At 41.0% G+C, this 13,860-nt stretch overlaps 1 non-coding gene across 1 annotated transcript; it reads right to left on the bottom strand.

Moving 5' to 3' along the window:
- Nucleotides 1-4,363: 4,363 nt before the first annotated feature.
- Nucleotides 4,364-4,470, bottom strand: LOC148564309 (small nucleolar RNA R71). Its single transcript, XR_015884272.1, has one exon. It is a non-coding gene; the product is annotated as a small nucleolar RNA R71 (small nucleolar RNA).
- Between the last annotated feature and the right edge of the window lie 9,390 nt (nt 4,471-13,860).

The raw sequence follows: 13,860 nt of genomic DNA, 5'->3' as shown, positions 1-13,860 counted from the left end.
GAACTTAATTCTCCTAGGGAGGTATTGATTTGCTCCCAATAGTTTTGTGGAAGGAAGTGCATCCCTTGAGGCATCTCAGAGATTTCATGGTGAGGAATTTCCTCATGCTCTTGTTGAGGTCCATGATCTCTTATTTGCTCCATCCTTTTCTTAATGATGGGCTTGTCCTCATCAATGAGGATATCTCCCTCTATGTCAATTCCAGCCAAATTGCAGAGGTGGCAAATAAGGTGAGGAAAAGGCTAACCTTGCCAAAGTGAAGGACTTGTCAGCCACCTTGTAGAGTTCTTGAGGTATAATCTCATGAACTTCCACTTCCACCCCAATCATGATACTATGGATCATGATGGCCCGGTCTATTGTAACTTCAGACCGGTTGCTAGTAGGAATAATTGAGCGTTGGATGAACTCCAACCATCCTCTAGCTACAGGCTTAAGGTCCGGTCTTCTCAATTGAACCGGCTTGCCTCTTGAGTCAACTTTCCATTGAGCTCCTTCCACACATATGTCCATGAGGACTTGGTCCAACCTTTGATCAAAGTTGACCCTTCTGGTGTAGGGGCGTGCGTTTTCTTGCATCATTGGCAAGTTGAACGCCAACCTTACATTTTCTGGACTGAAATCTAAGTATTTCCCCCGAACCATGATAAGCCAATTCTTTGGATTCGGGTTCATACTTTGATCATGGTTCATAGTGATCCATGCGTTTGCATAGAACTCTTGAACCATTAAGATCCCGACTTGTTGAATAGGATTAGAGAGAACTTTCCATCCTCTTCTTCTAATCTCTTGTCGGATCTCTGGATATTCGCTCTTTTTGAGCTTAAAAGGGACCTCAGGGATCACCTTTTTCTTGGCCACAACTTCATAGAAGTGGTCTTGATGGACCTTTGAGATGAATCTCTCCATCTCCCATGACTCAGAGGTGGAAGCAATTGCCTTTCCTTTCCTCTTTCTTGAGGTTTTTCTGGCCTTAGGTGCCATTAATGGTTATGGAAAAACAAAAAGCAATGCTTTTACCACACCAAACTTAAAAGGTTTTCTCGTCCCCGAGCAAAAGAAGAAAGAAAGTAGTAGAAGAAGAGGAAAATAGAGAAGATGGAGGGAGAAGGTGTATTCGGCCAAGGGGGAGAAGTGATAGTTGTAATGTGTAAAAATGGAGTAGTGTTGAGGGGTTTATATAGGGTGGGGGGATGGTAGGTTTTGGCCATTAGGGTTGGGTGTGGGAGGGAAAAGAATTTGAAATTTGGAGGTAGGTGGGGTTTATGGGGAAGAGTGGATGGATGTGAGTGGTTAAGGGTATCTGGGGAAGAGGTATGGAGGTGATTGGTGAAGGGTATTTGGGGAAGAGAGTTATGAAAAGGTGTGAAGAGGAGAGAAGAAGAGGTGGGGTAGGTGGGGATTCTGTGGGGTCCACAGATCCAGTGGGGTCAAGGACTTAGCATCCCTGCTCCAATTAGGCGTGCAAAACGCCCTTAGAATGCATGTCTGGCATTAAACGCCAGCTTGCTGCTTGTTTCTGGCGTTTAACGCCAGCTTGATGCTTCTTTCTGGCGTTAAACGCCAGTTTGATGCTTCTTACTGGCGTTTAAACACCAGTAAGCTCTTCCTCCAGGGTGAGCTATTTTTAATGCTACTATTCATTCTATTTTTTATTTTTCAGTTGTTTTTCTGACTTCACATGATCATCAACCTAAAGAAAACATAAAATAGTAATGGAAAATAAATAGATATAATTAAATAACATTGGATTGCCTCCCAACAAGCGCTTCTTTAATGTCAATAGCTTGATAGTGAGCTCTCATGGAGCCTCACAGATGTTCAGAGCATTGTTGGGACCTGCCAACACCAAACTTAGAGTTTGAATGTGGGGGTTCAACACCAAACTTAGAGTTTGGTTGTGGCCTCCCAACACCAAACTTAGAGTTTGACTATGAGGGCTTTGGTTGACTCTGCAGTGAGAGAAGCTTTTCATGCTTCCTCTCCATGGTTACAGAAGGAGAACCTTGAGTCTTAAATACAAGGTAGTCCTCATTCAGTTGAAGGACCAACTCTCCTCTGTCCACATTAATCACAGCTTTTGCTGTGGATAGGAAGGGTGTTCCAAGGATGATAGATTCATCCTCATCCTTCACAGTGTCTAGGATTATGAAATCAGTAGGGATGTAAAGGCCTTCAACCCTTGCTAGCACGTCCTCTACTAGTCCATAAGCTTGTTTTCTTGAGTTGTCTGCCATCTCTAATGAGATTCTGGCAACTTGCACCTCAAAGATCCCAAGTTTCTCTATTACAGAGAGTGGCATAAGGTTACTGCCTGACCCAGGTCACACAGAGTCTTCTCAAAGGTCATGGTGCCTATGGTACAGGGTATTAAGAATTTACCAGGATCCTGTTTCTTTTGAGGTAATTTCTGCCTATCCAATGCATTCAGTTTATTGGTGAGCAAGAGAGGTTCATCTTCCCAAGTCTCATTACCAAATAATTTGACATTCAGCTTCATGATTGTACCAAGGTACTTAGCAACTTGCTCTTCAGTAATGTCTTCATCCTCTTCAGAGGAAGAATACTCATCAGAGCTCATGAAGGGCAGAAATAGGTTGAATGGAATCTCTATGGTCTCTGTATGAGCCTCAGATTCCTTCAGGTCCTCATTGAGGAACCCTCTAGTGTTCAGAGGACGTCCCATGAGGTCTTCCTCATTGGGATTCACGTCCCCCTCCTCCCTTGTAGGTTCGGCCATGATGGTCAAATCGATGGCCTTGCACTCTCTCTTTGGATTTTCTTCTGTATTGCTTGGGAGAGTACTAGGAGGAGTTTCAGTGACTCTTTTACTCAGCTGGCCCACTTGTGCCTCCAAATTTCTAATGGAGGACCTTGTTTCATTCATGAAACTTAGAGTGGCCTTAGATAGATCAGAGATTATATTTGCTAAGCTAGATGGATTCTGCTCAGAATTCTCTATCTGTTGGTGAGAGGATGATGGAAAAGGCTTGCTATTGCTAAACCTGTTTCTTCCACCATTATTAAAGCCTTGTTGAGGCTTTTGTTGATCCTTTCATGAGAAATTTGGATGATTTCTCCATGAAGGATTATAGGTGTTTCCATAGGGTTCTCCCATGTAATTCACCTCTGCTATTGCAGGGTTCTCAGGATCATAAGCTTCTTCTTCAGAAGATGCCTCTTTAGTACTGTTGGATGCAGCTTGCAATCCATTCAGACTCTGAGAAATCATATTGACTTGCTGAGTCAATATTTTATTCTGAGCCAATATGGCATTCAGAGTATCAATTTCAAGAACTCCCTTCCTTTGAGGCATCCCATTACTCACAGGATTCCTTTCAGAAGTGTACATGAACTGGTTATTTGTAACCATATCAATGAGTTCCTGAGCTTCTGTAGGCGTTTTCTTTAGGTGAATGGATCCACCTGCAGAATGGTCCAATGAAATCTTAGATAATTCAAATAGACCATCATAGAATATATCCAGGATGGTCCATTCTGAAAGCATGTCAGAAGGACACTTTTTGGTCAGTTGCTTGTATCTCTCCCAAACTTAATAGAGGGATTCACCTTCTTTCTGTTTGAAGGTTTGAACATCCACTCTAAGCTTGCTAAGCTTTTGAGGGAGAAAGAACTTGGCTAAGAAAGTCGTGACCAGCTTATCCCAAGAGTTCAGGCTATCTTTAGGTTGAGAGTCCAACCATATTCTAGCTCTGTCTCTTACAGCAAATGGGAAAAGCATAAGCCTGTAGACCTCGAGATCAACCCCATTGGTCTTAACAGTCTCACAGATTTGCAAGAATTCAGTTAGGAACTGAAAAGGATCTTCTGATGGAAGTCCATGAATAGTGAATCGGGTTCCCTTGAGGAGCACTCCAATTCACTATCACCAACCATTCGTGACCATCATTCTCCAATCAACGAGGAGACTCTATATTCATCTGCGGGGAGTACTGAATTCTCTTTGAGTGACTCAGGTGACATCGTCATGGCGGACCCACCTCGAAGAATCACTTTGAAGGAGGCCGGAGCTCCTGATCTTGACTTATAATCGCTTCAAATTTTGTATCCGACTTTAGATCCAAATTTTGAGCTCAAGTCCGGCACGATAAACTTGCTCCACAAATATAATGGACTACATGGGGAAGATCCTCTGAAGCATCTAAAGGATTTCCAAGTTGCATGTGAAACTGCGAGAAGACATTGGGCGGATGAAGCCGCAGTGTTGGTCCTTGCTTTCCCTTTCTCTTTGGAGGGAAAAGTGAAGGAGTGGTTTTATAGTCAAACGGGTGAAGTTAGATCCAATTGGGACTTGTTGCGTAAAGAATTTTTGGAAAAGTTCTACCCTCCTGAGAAAACAGACAAGTTGCGAAGAGAGATCTCTTGCATTGTGCAACGAGATGGGGAGACTTTGTATGAATACTGGGAGAGATTCAGGAAGTTGCTGGAGGCTTGCCCTCACCACCGGATTGATGAGTTGGTTCTTATCAGTTATTTCACCACCAAGACAAGCTTCTCTTAGATGCCGCGAGTGGAGGATCATTGACCAAAAATAAGACCGCTGCAAAAGCGTGGGAAGTTATATCTGATTTAGCGGACTCTACCCAATACTCAAAGGCAAGGAGTCCACAACCGAAAGCTTTGAGTGAAGATTCTCCCTCCGGAGACGCTGTTTTGACCAAGACCCTTGGTGAAATGATAATCTTGTTGCGATAACTCACCCAAGGGCAACAAATTCCTCAAGCTTTGATAAATGCTACACTTCAACCTCCAAGGATCGAAGGACCATCAACGATATGTGGTGTTTGTGCTTGTAACACTCATTACACCGATGAGTGCCCTCAGCTCCAAGAGGACACTACATTGGCAATAGCCAACTCTTATCCACAAAGACCAAATTACAACCAAGGATCCTACCAACATGGAGGCAATCAAAACTAAGGGTGGAGGGATAATTCAAAAAAAAGGTGGAACCAAGCTCCTCAAGCTCAACCCAACCAAAATGCTCAAGTCTACTACCATCAAGAACCCCAAGGTCAACCACAATACCAATAACCCTACCAACAACCCCCACAATCTCAACCTCAAGGGAAATACCTATACCCACATAGTAGGCCTAGCCCTCCTCAAGTTAATCAAGCCCTTCCCTCCAATCAACCTCACATGATTGACACAATTCACACCTTCATGCAAGAACAACGAGAGTTCCATAAGAAACAAGAGGCGTATATAGCTACGATAGCCGAAACTCTTTTTCGTTTAACTCTCCCTCCACAAACCGCACAAAACACCTAACAAGCTTCAACCTCGAGTAGTTTACCTTCCCAACCTCAACCTAACCCTAAGGGTAGCATTAATGCCATTACCCTTATGAGCGGCACTAAACTGGATAAGAATGTTGCTATACCTACAAAGTTGAGTGAGGAGACAACCAATGAAGAGGTAGGAGATGAAGTGGAGGTGATGAGGAATGAAGATAAAAGTGTTGACAAAAGCGAGGAAGAACCACCCAAGATCAAGGAGCCAAAGAGAAAGACTTTGCTTGAAGAGCCCTTGCCCATTCCATTCCCAACGTTAGCCAAGAAGGCCAAGAAACAAGAAGAGCTTGACCCCACTATGGTGGAAGTTTTTAAAAAGGTTGAAGTCACTGTCCCCCTCTTTCAAGCCATTCAACAAGTGCCAAGATATGCCAAGTTCCTTAAAGATGTTTGCACTCACAAAGACAAGCTTGGAAACCTCAACAAAAAGCTGGTAGATGATTCTATCTCCTCTTTACTTCCTGAAAAATGTAATGATCTCGGCCCATGTTTGGTCACTTGTTTGATTGGTGGGATGAAATTCATGGACTGTATGTGTGATCTGGGGGCGTGCGTAAGCATATGCCACTCCCCATTTATGAAAGATTGAATTTTTCACCTCTAAAGAGGTCCAGGGGGAGGTTTGTGCTAGCCGATAAAAGTATTGTGTCAGTTGTGGGGATTGCAGAGAACGTCCTAGTCAATATTCAAGTATTGCTCTTTCCAGTTGATTTTCACATTTTGGAGACCCCACCAATTGACTCAAACAAGCCATCATCCATACTCCTTGGAAGGCCATTCTAGAAGACGGCCCGTTTCAAGCTAGATGCACATTCGGGAGTCTATTCTTTTGAATCGGATGGCAAGTTAGTCAAGTTCACTTTGGAGGAGTCCAACAAGCCCGTTCTTGAAGCTTATTCTATTTTTGGGTGTGACATAGTTGAAGAGCAAGTTATTGAGGATGGCAAAGAGCATGAAGAAGAGGATGTTGCAAAAAAGTCCAACTCAAAGGATCACACTCAACCCAAGAATCCCAAAGAGTTGGAGATTTTCGTCCTTGGTGAAGTTTCCAAGTGACCAATGAAGCCATGCAAGTCCAACTTAGGACTCTAAACCGAAGTGCTTGGTGGAAGACACCCCACCATGGTGACATTATTCCAACTCTATCTCTTGTTTATATCTTTTTGAATTAATTGTTTTTTTTTTTGTGATACAATCCTTAGCTTAGGTTTAGTTTGATGACTTTGACTTGAATAAGTTAAATTACTTGTGGACCATGACATTGTGCTTGTCTGAATGATTTGGGGTTGGTATGTTGATATGCTAAGGGTAGGAACCTTAGTTTTGAAGAGAAAATAATTTTTTGAAACAGGGCATCTATGCGTCCGCACCAATCTGTGCGTGCGCACAAAACTATATTTTTCGCCATCTGTGAGGACGCACCAGCCTGTGCGTCCACACATACCTTAATGTGCCCTCTGGTCGCAGCGCCAGCACAGCGTGTGCGTGCACGCCGCTCTGTTTTCTTTAATCTGTGTGTGCGCACGGCCGCGTGCGCATGCACACGTTCCCTTTCATACTTCTTCTGTGCGGCCGCACAGACGTGTGCATCTGCACACCAATTGCAGACCCATTTGGCGGGAGCGAGGGAACAGCTTGTGCACCTGATCAGCCTCCACCATTTTTAGCCTCTGTGTGTGCGCACAGACCTGTGTGCGCACGCACACATAAGTCTGTCCTCAATTAAAAAAAAAAAAAGAGCCTGTCTGTGCAGTCGCACGTCTTTGTATATCTGCACGTCTTTATACAACCACTCTGGTCGCAGCGATCGTACACTGTGTGCGTTCGCACCCTTCTAGGTTGCGCTCTCTGTGCGTTTGCACAGGCCCCTGTACACTCGCACGTGTTGCATTCTGGGCGTTAAGAGGGCAACCTGCCCTGTTGAGAGGCAACCCTCTCTTTTCTTCTTTTCGTCTTTGCTGCCCTCTCTCTCTCTTTTCTGCCCAGCTCCACTAGTCCCTGCCGTCGGCCACCGCTGCCGTCGGCCACCGCTGCCGTCAGCCCACCGCCGGTGAGCTCTCTCTCTCTCTCTCTCTCTCTCTCTTTCTCTTACCTCTCTTCTCTATTCTTTCTTTCTTTCTTTCCCTTCTCTTTTTTCTATTCACCACTGGTGAGTTCTCTCTTATGGTGCTCCTTTTTCCGGCAAACCCAAACACCGTGATTTCGCAGTGGCTATAAGACGTGCCATTGTTCCTCCCTAGTTCTTGTTCTTTTCAACCTCTATATCTCAGGTTCTTGTTTTTCCTTTCTATTCATGTTAATATTTTCGCATTTGCTTTCATTTCTTTTATGTTGCTTAGATTAAATTAGTTGATTTCTTTGTTGTTTCTTTGTGCTGCAAAGTATTGTTGCTTGATTGTTGGGTTGATTATGATCAAATTTGAGCTTAATTGTGATGAATTTGCATATTGCATACCACATGTTTGATAAAATGCCTCAATGAATATTTTGTTTGATTCATATGACTTGGCCATCATATGTCTTCAATTTATCTCTTGTTAGGCATATTGTATAAATTGTGCAACTTCTATTATGATTTTTGATGGTAGTTAAGGGAATTGACCAATGCATTTCCTTGTTTTTCGATGTGCAATTTAGGTTGAAAATGCATTGTGTTGTATAAGACCCAATTGGCATTGTTCATCTTGGAATTTTGATTTGGCAATCACTTTACAATTGTTCAAATTTTAACGATGTCTTGATCAAACATCTTTTGGCTTCCAATTAAGAACATTGTATGTGTGATTACCACCTCTTGAGGATGAACAATGTACAATTCCCTATTGGTGCTTGCTTGAAGTTGCTTTCATATCTCTGTTTTATATTTGCAACTTGAGTACTACGTCGTGAAGCTTTAAACTGTGAATTGCCTTTAGGGTGTGATTACCGTGATATCCAGCCAGTGTGTGTGTTCCAACCGCACGCATCATTGGAACATACACACCGTGTTTTTGTAAATCACACTATTTCTATAAGCTTATTTTAATATTGTTAGTGCTTCCTCAATGATTTTACTTTATTGTTGCCCTATGATAATGAAATTCTTTTCTTTGTATTTTTAGGATGAGAAAGAAGGGTAAGGCACTGGTTACTTTGCCGGTTGAGCAAACTAGTGCTCACTTTCCTGATGTTTGGTGGGATCGCCAAGGTGATAAACTGAACACCTTGGTCAACCGAAGAGCTGACTCTCAATACGAGGTTATTGAGAAGCGTACAATCCATTGGGAGCAGCCGTTGAAGGTTGATTATTCACCAAAGGATTGCCTCGCTTCATTGGGAGTTTCTCGAGCGAGAACCCATTGAAGTCAATGAGACTATGGTGCGGGAATTCTATGCAAACTACCAAGCTTGGGAAGCAAAGTCAGTCTTCCTCCGGGGAATGTTAGATACATCCAATCAAGCTCTAGAAACTATTCTGAACATCTCCCACATTCCACTTGAGAAGGATGAATCTTGCAAGATAAAAGTGGATGTCTTCAAAGGAAGGGTATCTTTGACTCCCATCCTTGAGAGAATAGGCCGTCCTGGTGCATCTAGGGAGTATAGCAAAGGGAGAAATTCTATTCCCACTAGTATTGCCTACTCTGATTTGAATGCTGAAGCTCGTATATAGCATCAGATTGTGGTGGACTGCATCATCCCGAGCACCCACACTACCCATGTGAGATTTAGAACTGCTTTGCTACTGTGGGCTATTATGCATGGGAAGCATATAGCCATCTTGCCTTTATTGCGCAAATCAATTTGGAAATTGGTTGAGAAGAAGAATATAAGCATTCCATTTCCATCGATGGTGATGCACTTAGCAAACGCAGCGGGGGTAGAGAGGCGACTAATGGACATTATGTTCCAGGTTCCTAGAGGCAACAAGTTTATTTCGAGGGGAGATTTGGAAAGATCAACAAACATAACACCCTCCGACACGAAGACACCCATACCACCACCATCAACTCTACCAACCTCATCAACTGCTTTACCCTTTCTCCCTCCTCTTCCGGAATTATTTCAAGACATCTTACACGACATCCACAACATGGAGCATTTAGAGCAAAAGCATTTCAAGTGGATAGCAGCAAAGCTAGAAGGAAGAGACCCCGGCCCAATTCCTAGAGCTTTATCTGAGCTAGCTGGGGAAGAGCATGATGTAGTTGACCAACCCACCCCTGAGTCCACCAGCTGAAGGTGGCCCCTCTTCATCCTCCCAGACTGTAAGCATGCACGGAGGACCGTGCACAAATTAAGTGTGGGGGAGGATTGATGACTTCAAGGGGGTAAAAATATCTCTTTTAAAGACACTTTGCAATGTTTCTAGTAGTACTTTTTCTTCATTTTGACTAGTTTTATTTCTATTGCATCTTGTTTGGTCTATTGTAAATATTTCTTTATCGTTGATGGATATTTAGTTGTAATATTTGCATGTTGCATGATAGAATGAATAAGTTGGTGAAACACTAAGAAATTTCCATGAAACCGTTTCTAGGGGCATACCATTGATTGAATTGAAGAAAGATTACGTTTACCAACTTGCTTGGAGTATTTTGTTTGTAGAACATGGAAAAGAGCTAGAACAACATACCTTGTGAGATTTGAGCTTTAATAGATGGTTGCACTTTTCAACCATAATGTTGTTCTTGTATGTGATTATACCCCTTTTTGATTGTGATAATTGATTTGCATGATTCTTTATGTCTTGTATTTGTGTTTGGATGCATTTAGCATGATTGAGGCCATCTTTGATGATAAACTCACTAACCTATATGGTCAACCCTTGCATTCACCTTTGTGAATCCCTTTGAGCCTATGAATCCCTTTTTGTTCTGATGATAGCACATTACTCCCCTTAAGCGGAAAACCATTGATGTCCCTGAATTACTCTTTGATTAGCTTTGGTGGATTAGTGTGTAAATTTTAAGTGTGGGGGAATTTTGGGAAGCATTGGTGATAGAGGCATGAACTCTTTGTGAAAAAATTTTTGGGCAATTAGGTAATGCTCATGCATTTCATTAATTAAAACAAATGCATTCATAGTTCAAATTAAAAAAAAAAACTTGTGCATAACAAAGTATGAAATAAAAGAGTAAATAAAGGATGCATATGCCATGTTTGAAAAGAAAATGCATGAGTGAGGTGAGATAGAAAAAGAAAATGGGTAGAAAGGTTGAATTGTTATGAATGCATAGGATGTAGGATTAGGTGGACACTCAAGCTAATCAAAGAACTAATTCTTTAAGTCCACTCAACCATAATTCATCCTACCTAAACCCTAACCCCATTACATCCCTCTAAAGACCTCATGATACTTGTTATTCATGCAGTAAATACTAGTTGATTGTTAGATGACTTGCAAATCTTTGAAAAGTATGATAAAAGGAATTGAGTGGTTAAACCCTAAACACTGAGCAAATTGAATGGATACACATCCAGTGAGGGGTTCGATCGCTCAATTCTATGTTTGTATCTTCTTGCAAGTTGTTTAATATGATAGTTTTGATAACTTCAATTCAATTCTTTGGATATTGATCTTAGTGCATGAACGCTTTACATTGGCCCCAAAGTTTTCTAGTGATGGATTGGAATTTCATGGTTTGTTTCTACCAACTCTCATCATAGTACATATTAGTGATTAGCCTTAGGATAGTTGCATGCATTTAAGTAGTATATAGCATAAGTAATTTTTCCTTTCATCTATCTCCTTTGCGTGTGGTTAGCATGAGAACATGATAGTGTTTAAGTGTGGGAGACCTGATCAATCCATATTTGATGATGATTTTTGAGTTAGAATTGAATGGATTTTCATCACATAAACTTGCACTTATTCCCTTGAATAGCATGCTTTTGAACTTTCCTTCCAAATTGCGCTTGATTATGAAAATATGCTCTTTTGTGCCTAATTTAATCTATTTTATTCCATTTGCCTTTCATTCGATGCCTTGATGTTGTTTGTGAGTGATTTTAGGTGTATAAGGTAGGAATGGATTGGAGAAAATGGAAGAAGATCATGCAAAGTGGAGGAAACATGAAGAATCAAAGGAGACGAGTTCAGAGATGTGTGCATGCACACAGCTACTCGTGCGTACGCACAGCCGCCCAATCAGAGCGCGTGGATTATTTCGAGCGCGTCGCGCGTCCAGCCAAGCATCGCCTAGTGCGCGTGCGCACAGCTACTTGTGCATACGCACAGGTGTCCGCACATGACTTCATTAAAAGAGCACATGCCTCGCAATTTGGGGGCTTTGGAGGCCCATTTCTAAAGTCTTCTAGCTCATATTGGAAGGAAAATGAAGGACATAATATAGCATATCATTAGTATAGTTTGGGAGTAGTGGTAGGAAGCTTTTAGTTTAATTTTGATGAACGGGATTTTCGACGGTTTAGAATTCACTAATGAAGTCTCGTTGTAAAGTATAGTTCCTAAACCAACAATAATCCTATCATACAAATGATTGTTTGTCACAAGTACAAACCCCTAAATTTATTAACCAAAGTATTTGAACTTCGGGTCATCTCTCAAAGGACTTGCAGGGTAGTGTTATTGTTATTGGTTATGAGTTGCATATTTTGGGGTTTTGATTAGGAAACAAGAAAAGTAAATGGCAATGGAAATGTAAATGATAAGGCGGTTTTGGCAAGGTTTGGCGGTCAAGGATCTCTATCCTTATCACTAACCACAACATGAGAATTGGCAAGGATCAATCCCACTAAGTCATTCCCTAACCAATAGTAGAAGAAAGTTAAGTGAGCTATATCAATCTAAGTCCATAAGTCCTAGCTCTCCACCTAATCAATTAGTGAGAACTAGAGTCAATGGCTCCCAATCATCAATTACTTGGAGTCCATAAGAGTTCCTAAGTTACCTTCCCAAGCCAAGAGCATAAAATTCTACTCTAACATCTTCTCAAGCATTTCAACAAACACTTAGAAGGCACAAAATAAAAGCATAGTAAATTGACAACAAGAATAGAATCTAAAAACAATTATTGCAAGGAACTAATAACAACAATCAAAAGAAACACAATCATCATGAATTACCTCAAATTGAATTGAAAGAAAATAGAATGAACAAAAGTAGATCCACAACAAAGCATAGAAATAAAGTAGAAGAAATTACAACAAACAATAGAAGAATGATGAATGTAACAACAAAGAATTGAAGAGTAGCAGTAGATGAAAGCATGAATTAAAACCTAGATCTAAGAGTTGAAATTAACCTAAACCTAATCCTAATCCTAATCCTAGAGAGAAGTGAGAGCTTCTCTCTCTAAAACTAACTAAAACTAGCCTAATGTGTGTTGTGTGAAGTGATGATGCCTTCCCCTTCATCCCTTGGTCTATTTAGCCTTTTCCCGCCAAAAACTCAGCTCCAAATAGGGCCAGAAACCCTCCAAAATCGCTAGGCACGAGTTCTTCTTTAAAAATCACGTGCGACCTTCAGCGCGTACGCATACAGTGCGCGTACGCATCCATGGAGCATTTTGCAATCTGCGCGTAGGCGCATAGTGTGCACGCGCGTCCCTGGGCTTTTTCCAAATCTTTGGCTTTTCATGATTTCTCCACTTTGTATGCTTTTCTTTCACTCTTTGACCCTTTCCTAGCCTTTTTCAATCTGAAATCACTAACAAACACATCAAGGCATCTAGTGGAATCAAAGGAAGATTAAAACTATCAAATTAAAGGTCTAAAAATCATATTTTCACATCTTAGCACAAATACGGAGACAATCACAAAACTATGCTAATTCATTGAATAAATGTGAGGAAATGTTATCAAAATGCTCTAAATCCAACACAAGATAAACCCTAAAAATGGGGTTTATCAAGTTTTCTCTAAGTTTTTCATCATCTCTATTAGGGTTTATATTAGGGTTTTACATTCAAGTGCCATTTCCAATTTTGATCTTGGATTTTACTAGCTTTCATTGTAAGTATTCTCTTGTTATTACTCTTTATAGTTACATTGTCATTACTCTTTCTTCTAATTCAAGTTATAGTTCAATTTTGCTTCTCTCTTGCAATTTCAATTTCTTGTTGATGAATTTGATGTTTGATGTTTGTTTCATGCTTTCTTGTGTTATTCTTGTTAATTGAGATCAATTGTTGCTTTTAGTTTTAAGCCTTTTCTTATTTTCTCCATTTTTAAGCTTTTTGCCCACCAAGTGTTTGACAAAATGTCAAACATGACTTTACGCTAAATTTTTGGCTCTTGGCTTGGGTAAAGTGAGCAATTGGGTTCCTAGGGTTGGAATGTCCAACATTTAGTTTTAATTCTTGGATTGTTAATTGTTCTTGTTCCCACAACGCTAATTTGTTGCTAAGGCAATTAGCAAGCAAGTTAGGATTTGTGGGTTAAGAACACTTATGCTCATTTAACTTACTTTCCGAAGTGAAGGTTGATCAAGTGAGACTAATCCATCATAATTGTCATAGTTGTGGTTCCAACAAGGAAAGGACCCTTAGCTCACTCCAAGGCAAGCCTCTTTTTATGTTTTCAATCTTTCATACATTTT

Source organism: Arachis ipaensis, chromosome B5, assembly GCF_059453495.1.
Source record: "Arachis ipaensis isolate K30076 ecotype BB chromosome B5, ASM5945349v1, whole genome shotgun sequence".
NCBI lineage: Eukaryota > Viridiplantae > Streptophyta > Magnoliopsida > Fabales > Fabaceae > Arachis > Arachis ipaensis.
Note: the sequence above shows the minus strand (reverse complement) of the source record. Positions and strands in the feature narration are given on the sequence as shown.